Source organism: Citrus clementina, unplaced genomic scaffold (assembly GCF_000493195.1).
Source record: "Citrus clementina cultivar Clemenules unplaced genomic scaffold, Citrus_clementina_v1.0 scaffold_3, whole genome shotgun sequence".
Classification (NCBI taxonomy): Eukaryota; Viridiplantae; Streptophyta; class Magnoliopsida; order Sapindales; family Rutaceae; genus Citrus; species Citrus x clementina.
The window spans coordinates 9,905,620-9,922,244 of NW_006262339.1; the positions used below are offsets into that span (position 1 = coordinate 9,905,620).

At 32.9% G+C, this 16,625-nt stretch overlaps 1 pseudogene; it reads left to right on the forward strand.

Annotated features, from left to right (window-relative positions):
• The first annotated feature begins 1,925 nt into the window (after positions 1–1,925).
• Positions 1,926–16,625, forward strand: part of LOC18046222 — a 43,562-nt pseudogene continuing 28,862 nt past the window's right edge.

Genomic DNA, 16,625 nt, shown 5'->3' on the forward strand with positions numbered 1-16,625 from the left:
TTTACTGCAAAATTATCAGAATCTAACTATTGGAGGTAAGTAATTCTTTATAATTAACTTTCTTATTGATATTTAATGAAAAAAAGGGTTTTATATTGAAAAAAATAGATTAATTAGTTGTGGGTCTCTTATAACATATTCAAAAATAAATTTCTAGTTGTTCTATTGCATGTAAATTGTGAAAAATCGATGGATTGTACCGATTATAATTTGGTCATGTAACACTTGATTTGGTCTGTAAGGTCATGTAATAGGGAATTCAAGGTTGTGCAATACACGAGTTCATATAATACACGACCATCAGTTGTATATGACATGAATTTTTTTGTAATATTACACAACTGTCAATCATGTATTACGGCATCTTCACGAACTTCAGTTGTGTATTACACGACCTGCATGTATTGCGCGATTACTCAACCTTCACATCTTGTACGATTTCACGACCTTCATGTATTACACGATTACACAACCTTCATGTATTATTCTAGTCAATTTCCTCTCATTGGTATGCTTTTTCCTCTCATTGATATGCTTTTCTCCTAATTGATTTCATGGAATCATCATATGCAAGCAATCCTCATATGTATACATATATGCTTGGGCAGAGGAAGAATGCACTTTTAAAATAAAAAAAGAATAAAATGGCTATAATTTTTTTAACTGCTATGGTCATTAGTGTATCATATCCACATATTAAAAAATCTCGAGAGAACTTTGTTTGTTTATACTAATTACTCTAATAATTTCTCGAAATGTTGGACATGCAAATTTAGTGGACTTGTTGCAATTTTAGATTTCATTTTATTTACAATTGGGGTGGTTGGAAAATTATAAGTAATGATAAATCATGTATAATTAATGAGTTAGTGTATATAAATATTTTTAATTAACCGTGAGTACAACCGAGGTTCTTATTAGGTTCTATTACTATAGGTCATACTTACCAAACTAAAATACCATATATTTATATAATTTTTGTTAAATCCAAGTTCCAACACCATACACTAACCCATTAACAATCAAGTTATTAATTTGTTAATTTATTCGTAAATGATCAATTTATTTTTTAATGATTGCAAATGTTTACTTTAATATAATTTTGCTAGATAGTAGAAATTGATCTACGTTCAAAAGTAACACAGAGCGGACTTCTAAACTCCATTCCACTAGCTACTTTCTCCAAAAAGAATCCACGTTATTATTGGTTTGAATTGTAACTGGTGGTATATGATTAAATGCCTTAAGCTTGAACTTCGTTGTGATTTCAAATTTCTGAAGTATTTATATCAATAACTTGATCTATCTTCTCCACCAATTCGGCATATGTTGTTAATCGTAGTATCATTATCCCTTTAGCCTTAGAACCTTTGAAATTATACTTGTTATTTTATTCAATTCTTTCACCATTTAAGAGAATAGGCACATGTACCAAAATCATATATGTTGATACAATAAAAACAATAATATCAAATTTCATATCTAAAGTAACTACATGATCTACATGACTTACACGACTTACACAACTACATTACTTACATGACTTACACAAGCTATACGACTACATTACTTACATGACCTATACAACCTACACGACTATATTACTTACATGACCTACACGACCTACACGACCTACACGACCTACATAAACACGTGACCTATACAAGGTTTGGCAAATGGGGTTTGAATCTAGAAATGTGAAATGCAATTGGTAGTGGTTTGACCCGTCCTTAAAAGTGGGGATCCTAATCCTATGTCATCCCACGACATGCAACATGTTATGGTTCCTCATGCTTCCATTGTTCTGTTCCTTGCAAATAAGAATCCACAATTTTTTAAAAACAAAAATGAGAATTCTACTATTCATCCATTCGTTACACAAAATATCTTTGATAGAATTATATATATAATTTTTTTTTAAAGTGATGAAGTATTCAATAGTTCATATCCCCTCCAAGAATTCAAAACTAAATGCTTCATGGGTGTGAATTATTTCAATTTTGTGGTTATTACACGCAAAATCATCTTCTGCCGCGTGGCTCCTCCTCTACATCAAAATCCGACCATAGGATGTAACTCCACCGAAACCAACAAGATATATAAATTACAAGGGAGTGGAGCAAGAGCATTCACAAGAACATTTTGTACTAGCTAGAAACAAGAAAATCCCAGATGATTTGACCAGCAAGTGTTACCACCACCACGCCCACCACCGCAGAGCTCAGGCAAGCAGAGTGGTGGCACCGTTCACCGGCCTCAAGTTCACCGCAGCCTTCCCCGTCACCCGCCAGAGCAACGCCGATTTCAGCTCTGTCCCTGGCAAAAGGCAGCGGGGTCCAGTGCATGCAAGTGCGGCCTCCCATGTGTAAGAAAAAATTCGAGGCACTCTCTTATCTCCGACCACTTAATAGCGAACAATTGGCTAGGGATGTTGAACACCTTCTCCGCATTGGATGAATGAGCTCCATGGGGCCATCAAAGCTTACCCCAATTCCTTTATCAGGATTATTGGATTCGACTAGTGCAGTGCATTAGTTTCATTGCCTACAAGCCTGCTGGTTACTGAGCTTTGATCAATTAATTTTGAAGGCTTCAATGATCACTGATCATTGCAATTTGTTGACATAATTTGTTTTATCAGTTTGTTGTTTTAGTACTTTTCTACGAAGTTTTGATTTTTTTTTTTTTTGGGATCTTCATTTTAGATGGAAATGTAGAGTTAATTTAATATGGCATTAGTAAGTACATATAATTAATTGTATCTACCAAAAGAATATAATACGACTTCAGTAAAAATCATCATATGTCAAGTTATTATTTATTTTATCATGTCATCATCACTAGGTAGTGATTTATATGATATGAGAGTCCCATGCATATTACAATTGATAATGTTTAATGATAGGAATCATGTTAAAAAGCATGTAAATTGTGTTTCTTATTCATGGATTTACTAAAGCTAAGGAACCTAAGTGCTATCCACAATTGGATTTTTTTTCCTTTTTATTATAATAATTGAATATTAAACGTTATTTTTTTGTAATAAGAATCTTAATTACTTTATTACCTCAAAATATTTTGATTTAAAAAAAATATGTATATCATTTAAAGATTGGGGGGTTAACGACTTGTAATTATAAAAATATTTTTATTTAACTAAATTCATATTTGTGCTTTTATACAATTTCTTCCATAAGATTACAAACGGGGGGCTTATAATGATTTTAGATCGGTGTAAAAAGCATAGCTCAACGACCCCCTAAAGAGACCCAAAATTAATTCTATTCTATACAACAAGTCCATTCTTCTAAGGTCCAAACTCTACCACAGATCTCCGTAATTCTATACATTTGTATTAAATTTTAATATGTCCGGTTGACTGTACATTTGAGAGGGATTTAATAGTATTGCATATTGATTGAATGGTACATAATTCTTTTACTTTTTTTTTTCAAAACAACTGCCTGCGGATTGCTTATCAACCATAAAACATGCTTATCAATAACCCTGGGCTCTTTATCATCCATCTCCCATGTTATAAAATTAAACAAATTCCGTGACCGACTCACGGAACCAAATCCTTTACTGAAATGATTAATTACAAAGATATAATCTTAATATCTTAACCGATCTAATTTATGTGTCATTATTTAATTTAATATCGTATACTTATCATATGAATGATAATATATTCTCTAATTATCTATCAAATTGTGATATTTTCTCCCACAATCTATTTGCAAAAGAGAGTGGTGATACACGAATAAAGTTGAAATACCCAATAAGTATCTCATGACGTGACACTAATATGTAATAATTATTTATCATCAAATCCTATGAGACAATCTTGCATCATTAGCTCCATTACTTGGAATATAAATTTTTTATATTCCATATTTGATAAGTTTGCATTCATAAACCGTTGCATACAAAACCTACTTAGATTAGATATTGATAAGAATCTCGTAATTACGGCTTCAATTCCGTTTGTTGTCGGTCGGCAAGGCAAAATGGCGCCAGGTCATATACGTCTTAAATGAACGACCATCACGTCGTTTAATGATAAAATGATAAACGACTTGTGATCCTGTCCATGGGCCAACGCATTGTCGGATCCAGAATTGAGACGGTCGACTAGGGATGGCAAAAATCCCCACGGGGACGGGTACCCTCGGGGATTTTCCCCATTCGGGGAGGGTATGGGGATAATTTCATACCCAATTTCTTATTCGGGGAAGGGACGGAGAAATTTTTTTACCCAATTTCTTATTCGGGGAGGGGACGGGGATGATATGGAATCCCATCCCCTACCAATTTTTAATTTAATTTTAATTTTTTAAAATTACTAGTAAATAAATTATAAAATTTAAATTATAAAATTATAAATATTGGTAAAAATAAAAAATATCAAAATATTTATATTATTAAACTTTTAGGCCTAATTAACTAATTAAAGTCCTAAATTTTTATTTAGGACATTAAAAAGATCTATTAGCCAAATTTTTTTTAATTTTGATATTCTTTAAATATTTTAAACTTAAATCTATTTTTTATTTAATTTTAGATGTTATAATTGCCCACAGCGAATCACAATTTTAATATCTAATCTAATCTAATCTAATATTTGCTCCGACTTAACTATTGTGCTATAAAGGGAATAATCTACATTTATAAAGTGCTCACGCCACCATTGAAAAAGTTAATTTTGAATCTAAATTCGATTTTATTTGTAACAAATTTGTATTAGACTATTAATTTGTTCATGATAGTTTGTAAAAGAAGTTTGTATCCCTTGCATGCTACGTTACTTACTAATTTAATGTATGTGACTTTTGTAATGGATATTAATGTAAGATATTTTTCGAACTTTACTTTTATTTGAATTTTTTATTTTAATATGATTAACTCAAATCGAAAACAAAAAAATGTATTAGTTATTCAGGGATCGGGGACCCTTGGAGATCCCCTATTATTATTATTCGGGGAAGGGATAAAGATTCTCTTAAATAATTTTGACGGGGATGGGGACATACGCAAAATATCGGAGATGGGTACAGGGAGATTTGTCCCCTCCCCTCCCCTCCCCTCCCCATTGCCATCCCTAGTCATATCCTTAAGTAAGTACCAACTGAACACAACGTACTGGAAGAATTGACAACATATAAAAGAAAAAAGAAATCAATCGAAATAAGGCATATTTTCAGTCTATTGGGGTGAAAAGTCGGTCACAGCTGAAGCTTTCTCTCGAATCTGGGGCATGAAACAAATGGATCCCACATTTTTTCGCTGGGCAATCCAGAAATTCATTACCTTCTTTAAAATAGAACCGGACTGCCACAGGAATGCAATTGTATTTCCGGAAGTCATTAAATTCCTTACGATCGAAGAAATAGTACCCAAAGAATAAGTGATCATACACTACACAATAAACTACCCCAAGTAAAGTCCTCCGGCTCGTGCTGCAGTGCTGATGGTTATCTTTGGGGCTCACTATGTACTCACAGTACATGTTAAACTTTTTTTTTGAAATGCAGAAAAAGCTAAACTTTTCGCTAAATCTTAAAATAACACTAAAAGCAAACCCAAATAGTCTTTCATTATTGAAGAAACCTGGTGGCATCTCCAAGGTCACACAAGATCCCACACTTTGAAAGCTAAACCACTTTGGAATTTCATTCCAAGGTAAAAAGCCGCGACCTTGAAGCCATGGATAAGATATCTGTATATACACACGAATCATTATTAAAAAAAAAAAAATTGTTAATAACACTTAATAGAAGACAGATCACTAATATTTTTAAACAGAAAAAATTAATCGAAAAAGACAGAATTAACTGTAAAATTATGAGGCATTGAAGAAAGATGTAAAAACAATCAATTAATATTATATCACCGCACACCGCGTTATAGTTCATTCTGTCATCGCTTTCTTTAGCTTCTCTTCTAAATAAAAAGGAGAGAGTTAATTAAAGACATACCTTTTCCCGTGCTTCTTTTAAACGTGCGGTTGCCAAAAGCTGAATTTTCTGCAGGGCGCCTTTGAAAATTCCTCCGAGGTCATTCGGATCTAATTTAAAATTATCGCTCAGGTATAAATCCAGAAAATCCGATTCACTACTACTTGGGAATAAACCTGCGAATGATTCCAGTGCCGTGCAATGATGCGCATCCAACCAATAGATTGCATGGAAGCTTTGGTAAGAATTGAAGCCTCTCGCAATACCTTATGAAGAGGCTTTTCAAATTAGAAAGTTGTATGATGCTTTCTGGTATTCTCTCAAAATTGTTTCCATTTAGATGCAGTTCTCTTACCGAGGATAACAGGCCAAGACTTTCAGGTAATTCCATGATGCAGCAATCATTTAGACTTAAATCCAATAGATTTTGCAAGCCATATACGGAGAATGTGATTGGCAATGATAAACCCCTGTTTCTTCCCAAATATATTCCGCGAACCCTTTTCAAACGGACGATGGATGGCGGTACTTCTGTTATAGCAGTTCCTACAGCGTGCAAACTATCCAAAGCTTGTAAATTTCCAAGTTCCTCAGGCAATCTCTGAAGATTTGAGCAACCATCGATACTGAGAATACCCAGAGATTTCAACTTACCCAGGCCGCTTGGGAGACTCTTGAGAGTTTTACAGTCTACAAGGTCCAGATGCAAAAGCTTAGATAGACACTCGATGGACGAGGGTAGTTCCTCTGGTGCAGTTCCATCTAAACGCATCGTTTCTATATTGCCAGATGAGATCTCTGGAAGCCTCTTCAGTTTTGAGCAGCCTGAAAGATTGAGTTCTTTAAGCAATCCCAAATGAATTCTAGCTGGAAGACTTTGCAAGTTTTTACGGCCACTGAGGTTCAGGATAGCTAGCTTGTTCAGATGTTGAGTCAACGAGGGGGTTGGAGTTTTTGAAAAAAAATTGAAAGCAGCAGTGATTATCTGGTTTAACTTAAGATAATGCTGCTCAGACGAAAATAGAAAAAAAAAATGGCCACCAAGAAAAATCATTAGCATGTATGATAATTAAACATTATTACTGGAACTATGTTGTAATTAAGATATATGTATATATACCTGCACACTATCGAAAACTTGTTCAATATTGCTATGAGGCATTTTAAGTAAAACAAGTTTCTCTGGATGAATATTTGAAGGCAGTGATTTCAATGGATACTATGCCAGTGTAGGTACCTCACTTCAGTAAATCCAGGGACTTGGAAGTATGACACTTTACATTTGTTCTCTTCATTCATTGAGCGATAAAATTTCAAAATTCTCAAGTTAGGCGTCTTTGTGAAAGTATTAGGATGCAGATTGATGTCTTTCACTTTAGACACATCCAGCGAAATGCCTTGGATTGCTTCAGTCCCCTATTTATCAATAATAGGAAAAAAAATAAAGTTATATCAAATTATTGTATATAATTCAAGTCGATAGTTACGGTAGAGCAGTCAAACTCGAAATTGTAAAAGTATGATGAAGCATAATTAATACAAGAAAATCTAAACATATAAACCATACATGTATATATGTATGTACGTATGTACGCATACAAATTATTATATTCAAATTTACATAACATATTTGTATACAAATTATTATATACAAGTTGACATAACATATTGCCACACTTTCACAATCATCCAAGTCAGCTTTTCGACAAGTGAATCCATTTTCTCTATCTTATATTGAACTATGGGGCCAATTATTTTAGCAAATACAAAATAGAAAAATTCAAGAAAATATTTAATATGTAAAATCTAATATTAATTTCAATTTTCCCAGAAAATATCACTATTTACAGAGTGAAATGTACTTATAACCCCAATTGAAGTTTTTTTTTTTTTGGAAAATGTTAATTGTAATTAAAGAATCTTAAAAGTGAAGAGACCATTACATAATGAATTAACGATGAAAGAAATGTTTTGTTAATTAAGAGTGCAAAGAAAATTACTAATGAAAATGCTGTCAAAAATGAGGAAATTAAAGTGTTTATGAGAGAACAAAATGTGATGAATAATGTGAAAAACTTAAGTTTCATTTGTGATCAACATGTTAAAAAAGAATTAATGAACAAGGATAAAGTGGACTTTAAACCATTAGTATGAAGTACAGGGGTTAGAATGTTTTTGCACCAATTGTTGTTATTCAAATTAAAAGAAAAGTTCAATCAAAATATTAATTAATCTCAATCAAAAATTAAAAAAAAAAAAGAAAAATCATAGTTGCTCACCCTGTTTTCTGATAAAATTTTGTAAATCTCTTTGTGATGCCATATCCGACTGCGTCTTCCTAGATCATTGATAGATTCTTGTCGGACAACTTCTCTGCCCATAGCGTGGAACATGTGAGTGGCAAAATGTACAAAAAAATTCCTGAGGGGGATGCCATTTTGATGAAGGTTATTATATTTTTATTTGAAGGTTATTATTATTTTTTAATTACTTACAAATATGCATCAGCACTTGCAATCATCAGTAATTCATCGTCAGCATGCATGCGAATATCGAGTATAAGTAGCAATATCAAGTTTATCTTAATTTCGATTTTGCACTTCGTAATTTCGATGATGAACACTGCTTGATGCTACTGAGAAATTGTTACAAAGCACTTCACAGTGATTGACAGGTACTTGTTATTAATTCAACTTTGCTAAAGGTTCCTGAGAACACTGAGGCTTCAAGGCAATCCTCCATTTTAGATGCAATTTTGTTAATCCAAATTCCTCGAGGAAAGGAGCGAACCAAAATAGAGTACACTGCATCGGCTATTGAAGCTGGATTTAAGGGTGTCAACTTTCAATGGAACGTTTGCAATTTATATGTTATGGAATTCTACAGATAGATCTCTCCACCTTCTATCCATGGAGTTCTTTCTTCTCAGTTTGGAGTGCCCGGATTTTCATTTTGTGTAACCTTTTATTTTGTGTGGCCTATGGGCTGCTCTTAGGGAACTGCTTTTTCTTTTCAATAATGTAATCTCCCTGAGCTGTTTCTAGAAAGTGACTTTAAAAAATGAATAAATTTCTTCATTTTTATTCGGCTTTAAGTCTTTGTGATGCGTGTAAAATAAGACTTTCTTGTCTTGTTTTTCTTATTCAAGTTAATCTTTTTCCTCTAAAAAGGCAGGGTGTTTTCTTTATTGAAGTTTAATAAGCATATGAACATATTTGTTTTGGTGGACAAATCTTTTATTTAGAGTATAATAAATAAAGTTATTATCTTATCATCTTCATTAATTAATTCAGAGCTTGAAACATATGAAAAGATATCTTAAATATTTGTTATAAGTATTTTACCACTGATTACTATATCTAGATATTCCTATCAGAAAATCATTGATTTGAGGGATTTTGAGTCAAATCTGATCAACTTGATATGCGCGATAAATCATGCATTTCTATTTTATTGTCATCTGATGTAGTGATAAGAGACCTATCAACAAGAACATCTATTCCTGATGTGGCAAAGAATTCACAATCGTCAAAGGAATTTTGTCACAGTATCTCTATCTTCATCGATAAAGAAACATGCAATATCTAAAAAAATATTTTGCTCTTTGTCATCCAAACCATCATAACTTATTTTTAACAACTCCTGAATTTCCTTGTGGGGAGCTGTTTCCAGTTTACTATTGCATTTTTCCACGCTCTCTTCTCTTTTCCAGAAAGAAAGCCACCCAAACTTTAAGTGCTAGTGGAACTCCGCGAGCATATTTTATTGTCTTGCATGTCAGCTCTGTATGACTTTCATAGGGATGATCTCCTCCAAAGGCATGTCGACTGAAAAGCTTAAGGGCGTCAGCATGTACCAATTCCTTCATCTGATATTTTTCATCAACTCCACAATTTGTAAGCAATTGTCTATCTCTTGTTGTTATTATTATCCGACTTCCGGAAGCAAACAAATCAAGACGTCCAACTAAAAACTCTATTTGTCTTGGATGATTCACATCATAAAAAACAATTAGAACCTTCTTGCGAGTAAGCCTCTTGCTCTGAAAATTGAGGCCAATATTCGGAAAGCTCTTCACATTTCCATCATTCAACAATGTAGAAAGAAGTTGTTGTCGCAAGTCACCTAATCTGCCAGTTTCTTCTGCCTCTCTAACATTATTAGCAAAGTAGGAACCTGCAGAATGTCTAGAGATTTTGTTAAAAATGGCACCCGCAATGGTTGTTTTGCCTATACCACCGATACCCCAAATGCCTAGTGTGCAAACATTCGTTGACCCGCTGCGTAACAATGATTCAATTTCTTTCATGGGCAATTCAACTCCGACCAGGTCGTTGGTTTCACTTTGAAATGTGTCATCTAGCCTCTTCAAAATTGCATTCACAATTTCCTCTATAAATGCAGATTCAGGCCGAGAAAAAAAGTAACAATATTTTTAAGTTCGAAAAGGAGAGGGAGATCAGAGCGTGCATTTTTAGCTAAATTAATGTAGTGGTTACTTTACTCATATATCTAGTCAAATAAGGGAAAATGATCAGAATACAATGTTCTTTTATTAAAATAATCATAGTTATTTTATTAAATTAATCATTCATTAATGATTAAATTCAATAAATAACAAGAGAGTTAAGATCATTTTCTTTAAAAAAAAATTGAAAACTAGATATGCGTGCAAATTTAAGAGAGAGAATTATTGTTGACCTAACGACATGAGAACCAGAGCCAGAGAGATTGGCTGCTTCCGTCAAAGCATTCCTCCAAATTTGCATCTTGTCCGGTAGTCGTTCTCCTGTTGTGCGCGGAATGCGAAATCAAGCGTATCAAATAATTACAGAAAATAAAGGACACAAAATTTAACGTGGTTTGACAATATGCCTACGTCCACGGGAGCAAGAAAAAAATAATTGTATTACTAACAATTGTTAGAGTACAATATTTGAATAACGATCTCACTTCCCAGAAATTCAAATATACCCAATACTCTCATACTTTGCAAGAAATATAAATTTCTTAGACACACTTCTTTCACTTCTCTCAAAAGTTTAGAAACTTATAAGCTTAACAAATGTTTTGGATGATTTCAATAAATGATTGCTCCTCTATTTATAACTGAGCCTTGCCATTCATGCTTGTCATTTTCAAAGCAAAAGTCTTGAATTCCTTTCAAATTGTCAAGGTTCGGTGCCAACCCTTAAAGCTCCACATGCATATGCCAAATTTCCAAGTTTTGATGCCAACTTTTCAACACGTTTTGGCAAATTTGACCAGCCTTTATCATAGTAAAAAAAAGCTTGGTTTGACTTTCACAAATTTCTACCTCGGCGAAATTTGTTCAAATCTGAGCCGACTATCAATGAACCATCATCCTCAAAGTGGCTGCATCTCTGTGACTGCCTACATACCCACAAATTTGGGATCAAGCCAATCATAGTTTAAAATTCTCCAAACTTAATGCATTTGAAGAATTTGAATTAGTTTCAAGCAATGTTGAAACTTAACTCCAGAAATCACATTTGTCAACATATCTAATGGGTTATCTTTGATATCGATCTTTCTCAACAACACAACACTACTCTCGATAATCTCTCGCACATAATGATATTTCACATTTATGTGCTTCGTCCGAGCATGATATGTTTGATTCTTCGTAAGGAATATCACACTTTGATTATAACAGAAGACTGCAATGTTCTCCTAGATTACTCCCAAATCACCTAACAAGTCTTTCAACTATATAGCTTCCTTTACAGCTTCAGTTGCTGTCATGTACTCTGTTTCCGTAGTGGACAGAGCAATTGTCAATTGTAGAATCGACCTCCAGCTAACCGGACCTCCACCCGATATAAATACGTAGCCCATTGTTGATCTTCGCTTATCTAGGTCTCTGGCGAAATCAGAATCACAATACCCAACACATTGTTGACTACAATCTTTCTTGAACAATAACTCAATATCAATTGTCCCATTCAGATATCGGAGAATCCACTTCACCATAAGCTAGTGATTTTTACCCGAATTGTGCATGTATCTACTAACCATGCTCACTGCTTGAGATATATCAAGCCTTGAGCATATCATAGCATACATAAGACTACCTTAAGAACTAGCATATAGAACACCAGCCATGTAATCTCGCTCTTCTTGAGATGTAGGACTTAAAGAAGAGCTTAATTTGAAATGAGGAGCTAGAGGTGTACATATCGGTTTAGTTTTGTCATCTATACTGAATCTTTCTAGTACTTTCTTCAAATAGAACTTTTGAGTCAACCATATGCTCTTATTCTTCTTGTCTCTACAAATCTCCATTCTAAGTATTCTTTATGCATCACCCAAGTCTTTCATCTTGATCTCAAAAACCAGCTGCTTCTTTAATCTTTCGATCTCATCTCTATTCTTTGAAGCTATAAGCATATCGTCGACATAGGGTAACAAATTGATGAAACTTCCATCTAGTAGTCTTTTAAAGTAAATACAATGATCGTGTTCACTTCTGGTGAATTTCTGCCCTTGTATAAATTGATTAAATCATTTATATCACTATCTTGGCAATTGCTTCAGTCCGTACAAAGATTTAATCAACCTACACACATGATTCTCTTTCCCAGCAACTTTGAAACCATAAGGCTAAGTCATAACACTACTAGAAAAATGGTCTTTACTGACTTTAGAATAGTGTCAGAAATTACTTTCACTGACACTTGTTAATTGTGTCAGTAATCTGGGAGTCAGAAAAATAGTGACACTTGTAAGTGGTGTCAGTGATTACTATTACTACAGTATCACTGATATTGTGACACCATAGTATTAGTAGTTATTGATATTTTATTAGTGTCTATGATTACTGTTACCATGGTATCACTAGTTAATTTATTTTAAAAAAATAAAAAATTGAATTGGATCATTGCTTATTGATTTATTCGGAAAATTAAAACGCACCACAAAATAACAAAAAGAAATTGATTTATATCATAAAATCTTTCATTTCACATTTAAATATTATTAGTATATATTACAAATTCCAAAACTTCAATAACAAAAATATGAGATATCCTACTCTCATAACTAAATAATCCAAATTCAATACATAAAAATTTCTACTATCCAATCAAATGCCTACTACTTGTGGCTAAATTTAATAAATCTATAAGCTAAATTGACAAGGATGACTGCCTTTCACTCTTTGAATATGAGTAGTATAATTGCGTTATCCACCAGCAGCTTCTCCATTCAATAGACTGTATAGGTTAGGATATAAGTGAAGTTGAAGAATAAACACTTCAAACACATTGATCAAATCTGCATATGAATACATGGAAAAGAAAAAAAAAATTAGCTGCCAATATCGAGCCATTAGAGAAACAACAATTAACAGAAATAAAATTATTTTGTTCGAAAGAAAAAAATACTCATAAGCTATTTATAAATAAACTCAATTATTCTCTTTTGGTAAAGGTTATATATATAGCAAACTATAGCAGACAAGAAGTTTTCAATGTAATATCTACTTTCAGCACAAGCATGTTACTCTATCTACATATACCAAATGATTTTTGTGCATAGTTAAAAGTTATCACAAATGCTCTATTATAAATAAATCACCACTCATTTCCTCAATTTATTCATTCTAAAAGCTTATTTAACAAGGCAAAAAATAAGTTCTCAAACTGCAGTTTCCTTAAACTGGGCATAAAATAACTTTGAATCTCCATATTTATATTAGGCATAATAAAGCTTGGACATAAAATATTTCAATAATTTGAGAGTTCGATCCAAAATTATTACTACTAAAAGAAATAATATTTGTAAACTTAGTTAAGCCTTTATAAAGTGAGTAAGAGATTTATTATACTACTTAAATCTATTCATGTGAACCATTTAAAGAATATCAGCCTAAATTGTAATTAAGTATTCATTAATTTTGCCTAATTATAAACTTTAAGAAGATAAAAAAAAAGTAGAATAAAAATATAATCATTATATATTTCCACTCACAAGTAATGTTGCTTTAACTTGATTGACATCATAACCCAAAAATCGCTTTAAACATTAGCTCATGAAATAATGGATAATATTACTTACGAGAAATTACTAGTTCTCCAAACTGGTACAGATCCAAACTGGTACAGACCTCAGAAATGGGATGGTCCCCCACATTAATGCCATCCTGCATGCCATAAACGGGACTTCAAGTTTTGTGCAAAATCTCTTTAGGAGAAATTGTTTTTGAAGATAAACAGTTTGTCAATACCAGCAGTGGTTTTCATACAATGAGATAAAAATAAATGGTTTATAAAGGAGAATGTGGTCGTACAAATGCGGTAGCGCAGTTATGCAGAAATTCAATGGTAAAACAAGACCAGCTTGCAAATCGACACATGAAGTTATAGGATGAGTAACCAAAATGAAAATATTGAGATGGAGAGGAAAAGTGACTCAAAAAGTAATACAAGGAAAGAAGGAAATCAACATAAGATGAGAGAAGCATTCGAGAGAATGCCAATAGCATGAAGCTAAGATGAAAAAAAGATGAACTTAATAAAATGTGAGAATGCCAATTGCATAAAATTTGTTGCCTGCTTAAGACATGCAGCAGGGGTGGTATCATTATGTTTTGCATTTAGATCACATTCAATATTTTTTACTTCCAAAATCATTCGACTCATGGAGAGCCAATAAAGCATTCTTCTAACACCAATAAGAGCACCCTTAGAATTATAAAGAGTATGATAAAGAAGGAAAAGTGTGCAACTAGAGCTGGATAGTTTATGAGTTCAATAATAAATGTGCCATCAAGAACTCCAAATAAACCCACCAAAGATTGTTTCCAAAATGCAGTGAACGCAAGCTAAAAAAAAAAAAAAAACCTATTCAACCTAAATAAGCAATTTGTATATTCTTCGCATATCTTTCTTCTAGTCAAACTAAGCAAAGAAGTTTTGTCTGAAACTACTAACAACCGGTTAATGTCAAGGAAGTGCAAAAGAGAAATAGTCCTATGAGACTAGAAATTTATTTTCGTTCAATTTACCCACCGCAGGAACTATTCCAAGAGGAATAAATCATTATTTTACCACAGGTTCTTCCTAGGCATGGCATGGTGATAATATTGTATGTCTATAGAAATGAATAAAAAAATCCCAGTAGTGCAGGTCCCAAGCAAAACCGATTCTGTTCATTTTCGTGAAAACTTTAATGAATTTCGCATGATAAACTTAAGTACCTAGTTAATTGCCAAACTTAATTAAAATTTACATCCAACATCTTCTAATGCATCAGCTTAAGCAGTCAAACCATCTAAACAAGTCCCAATAATTCTTGTTCTGTCCTACTGTTCAGTTCATTTTTGACACATAATAATTCAATTCCAAATAACCAAATGGAATAAGATACAAGAACATTTAACTTCAGAAGTTTTTCTCAGAACGAAACATACCCATCAACAAGCTGAACAAGTTTTGGATATAGCTGCTCATCTCGTAAACGATTTATTTCGAGAACTGTTGAATCCATGGATTGCATATCGACAATATATCTTGTATGCAGATGACTGACTGCTGCTTTTATTTTCTCCAGTGCTTCAGAGTTAGTACCTCGTTTCTTTTGCTTGTTAAGCATAGCAACCTTTCTTTGGTAGTCAAGTTTCATAAGTTCACCTGCCTATCAGCAACATCAGTACCGAATAAGATTTAGAAGACAGTGTGTATGGCAAATGTAATACAGAGAAAAAAATATCATGGAAGCTGCACATTTTGCAGAAACGAAAAAAAATTAAAAGTTTGCTAGTTGATTTTGAATAATTTTTTTTATTTCAACCAAACAGAGAGGTGAGATTTAGCTTACCAATCAATGAATAATAATTACAAATTTTCTAAATATGGCGGTATTCATGCAAAAAGTTATTCAATCTTAGATTAAAGGAAGAAAAACAAGGACTAAAAATTGACTTCTATTTGGCAAGGTGATAATACAATTTACAAGCCAAGTCCAAAAAAATGAAGAGGTATAAGAAGGGTACTCCATCAAGCATTTCCTAAATCTGACCAACAATGTAATGCTCTTTCCCTACTCATTCCCCTCTATGTTTTCTACTGCAAGTTTATCAAAGGAAACTTCATGATGAACTTAAGCATGGAAATAGAAACAATCACCTCTCTGCAGGCACTTTAAACTAGGATTTACATATATAGAAGTAATGACTCAAGAAGTAGACATTTGAAGTTAAACAAAAGCTCAATGGACATCCATATAAATATCTACTAGTTCAATGGGATGGTCCCCCACATATTTAAATGTTTGACAAATACCCAAAAATCAACTTTCCCAATTATAGAGTTACATGTTTGCAAATATTACTTATGGATAATGACCCACAAAGTAAAAATCAAATATTTCCCTTAACAGTTCTTGATTATGGAAGTATAGGACCTCCTTTTATTCCGAAATGAATTAACTTTTAATCATTTTAAGACAGTGTTCAATCATCATTATTTTTCAAAGAAAAAAACTGGTCCTGAAGAACTCTAAATGACCATTTACTAAGGCCAAGATACCTTCAGATCCTTGATTGATAATGCATCATATATCTTTCCTCAATCATACAACCACCCAGATCAAAGCATCATATGTTGCTTAAATTCCATAAACTCAACAGAACAGATAACTCACCTC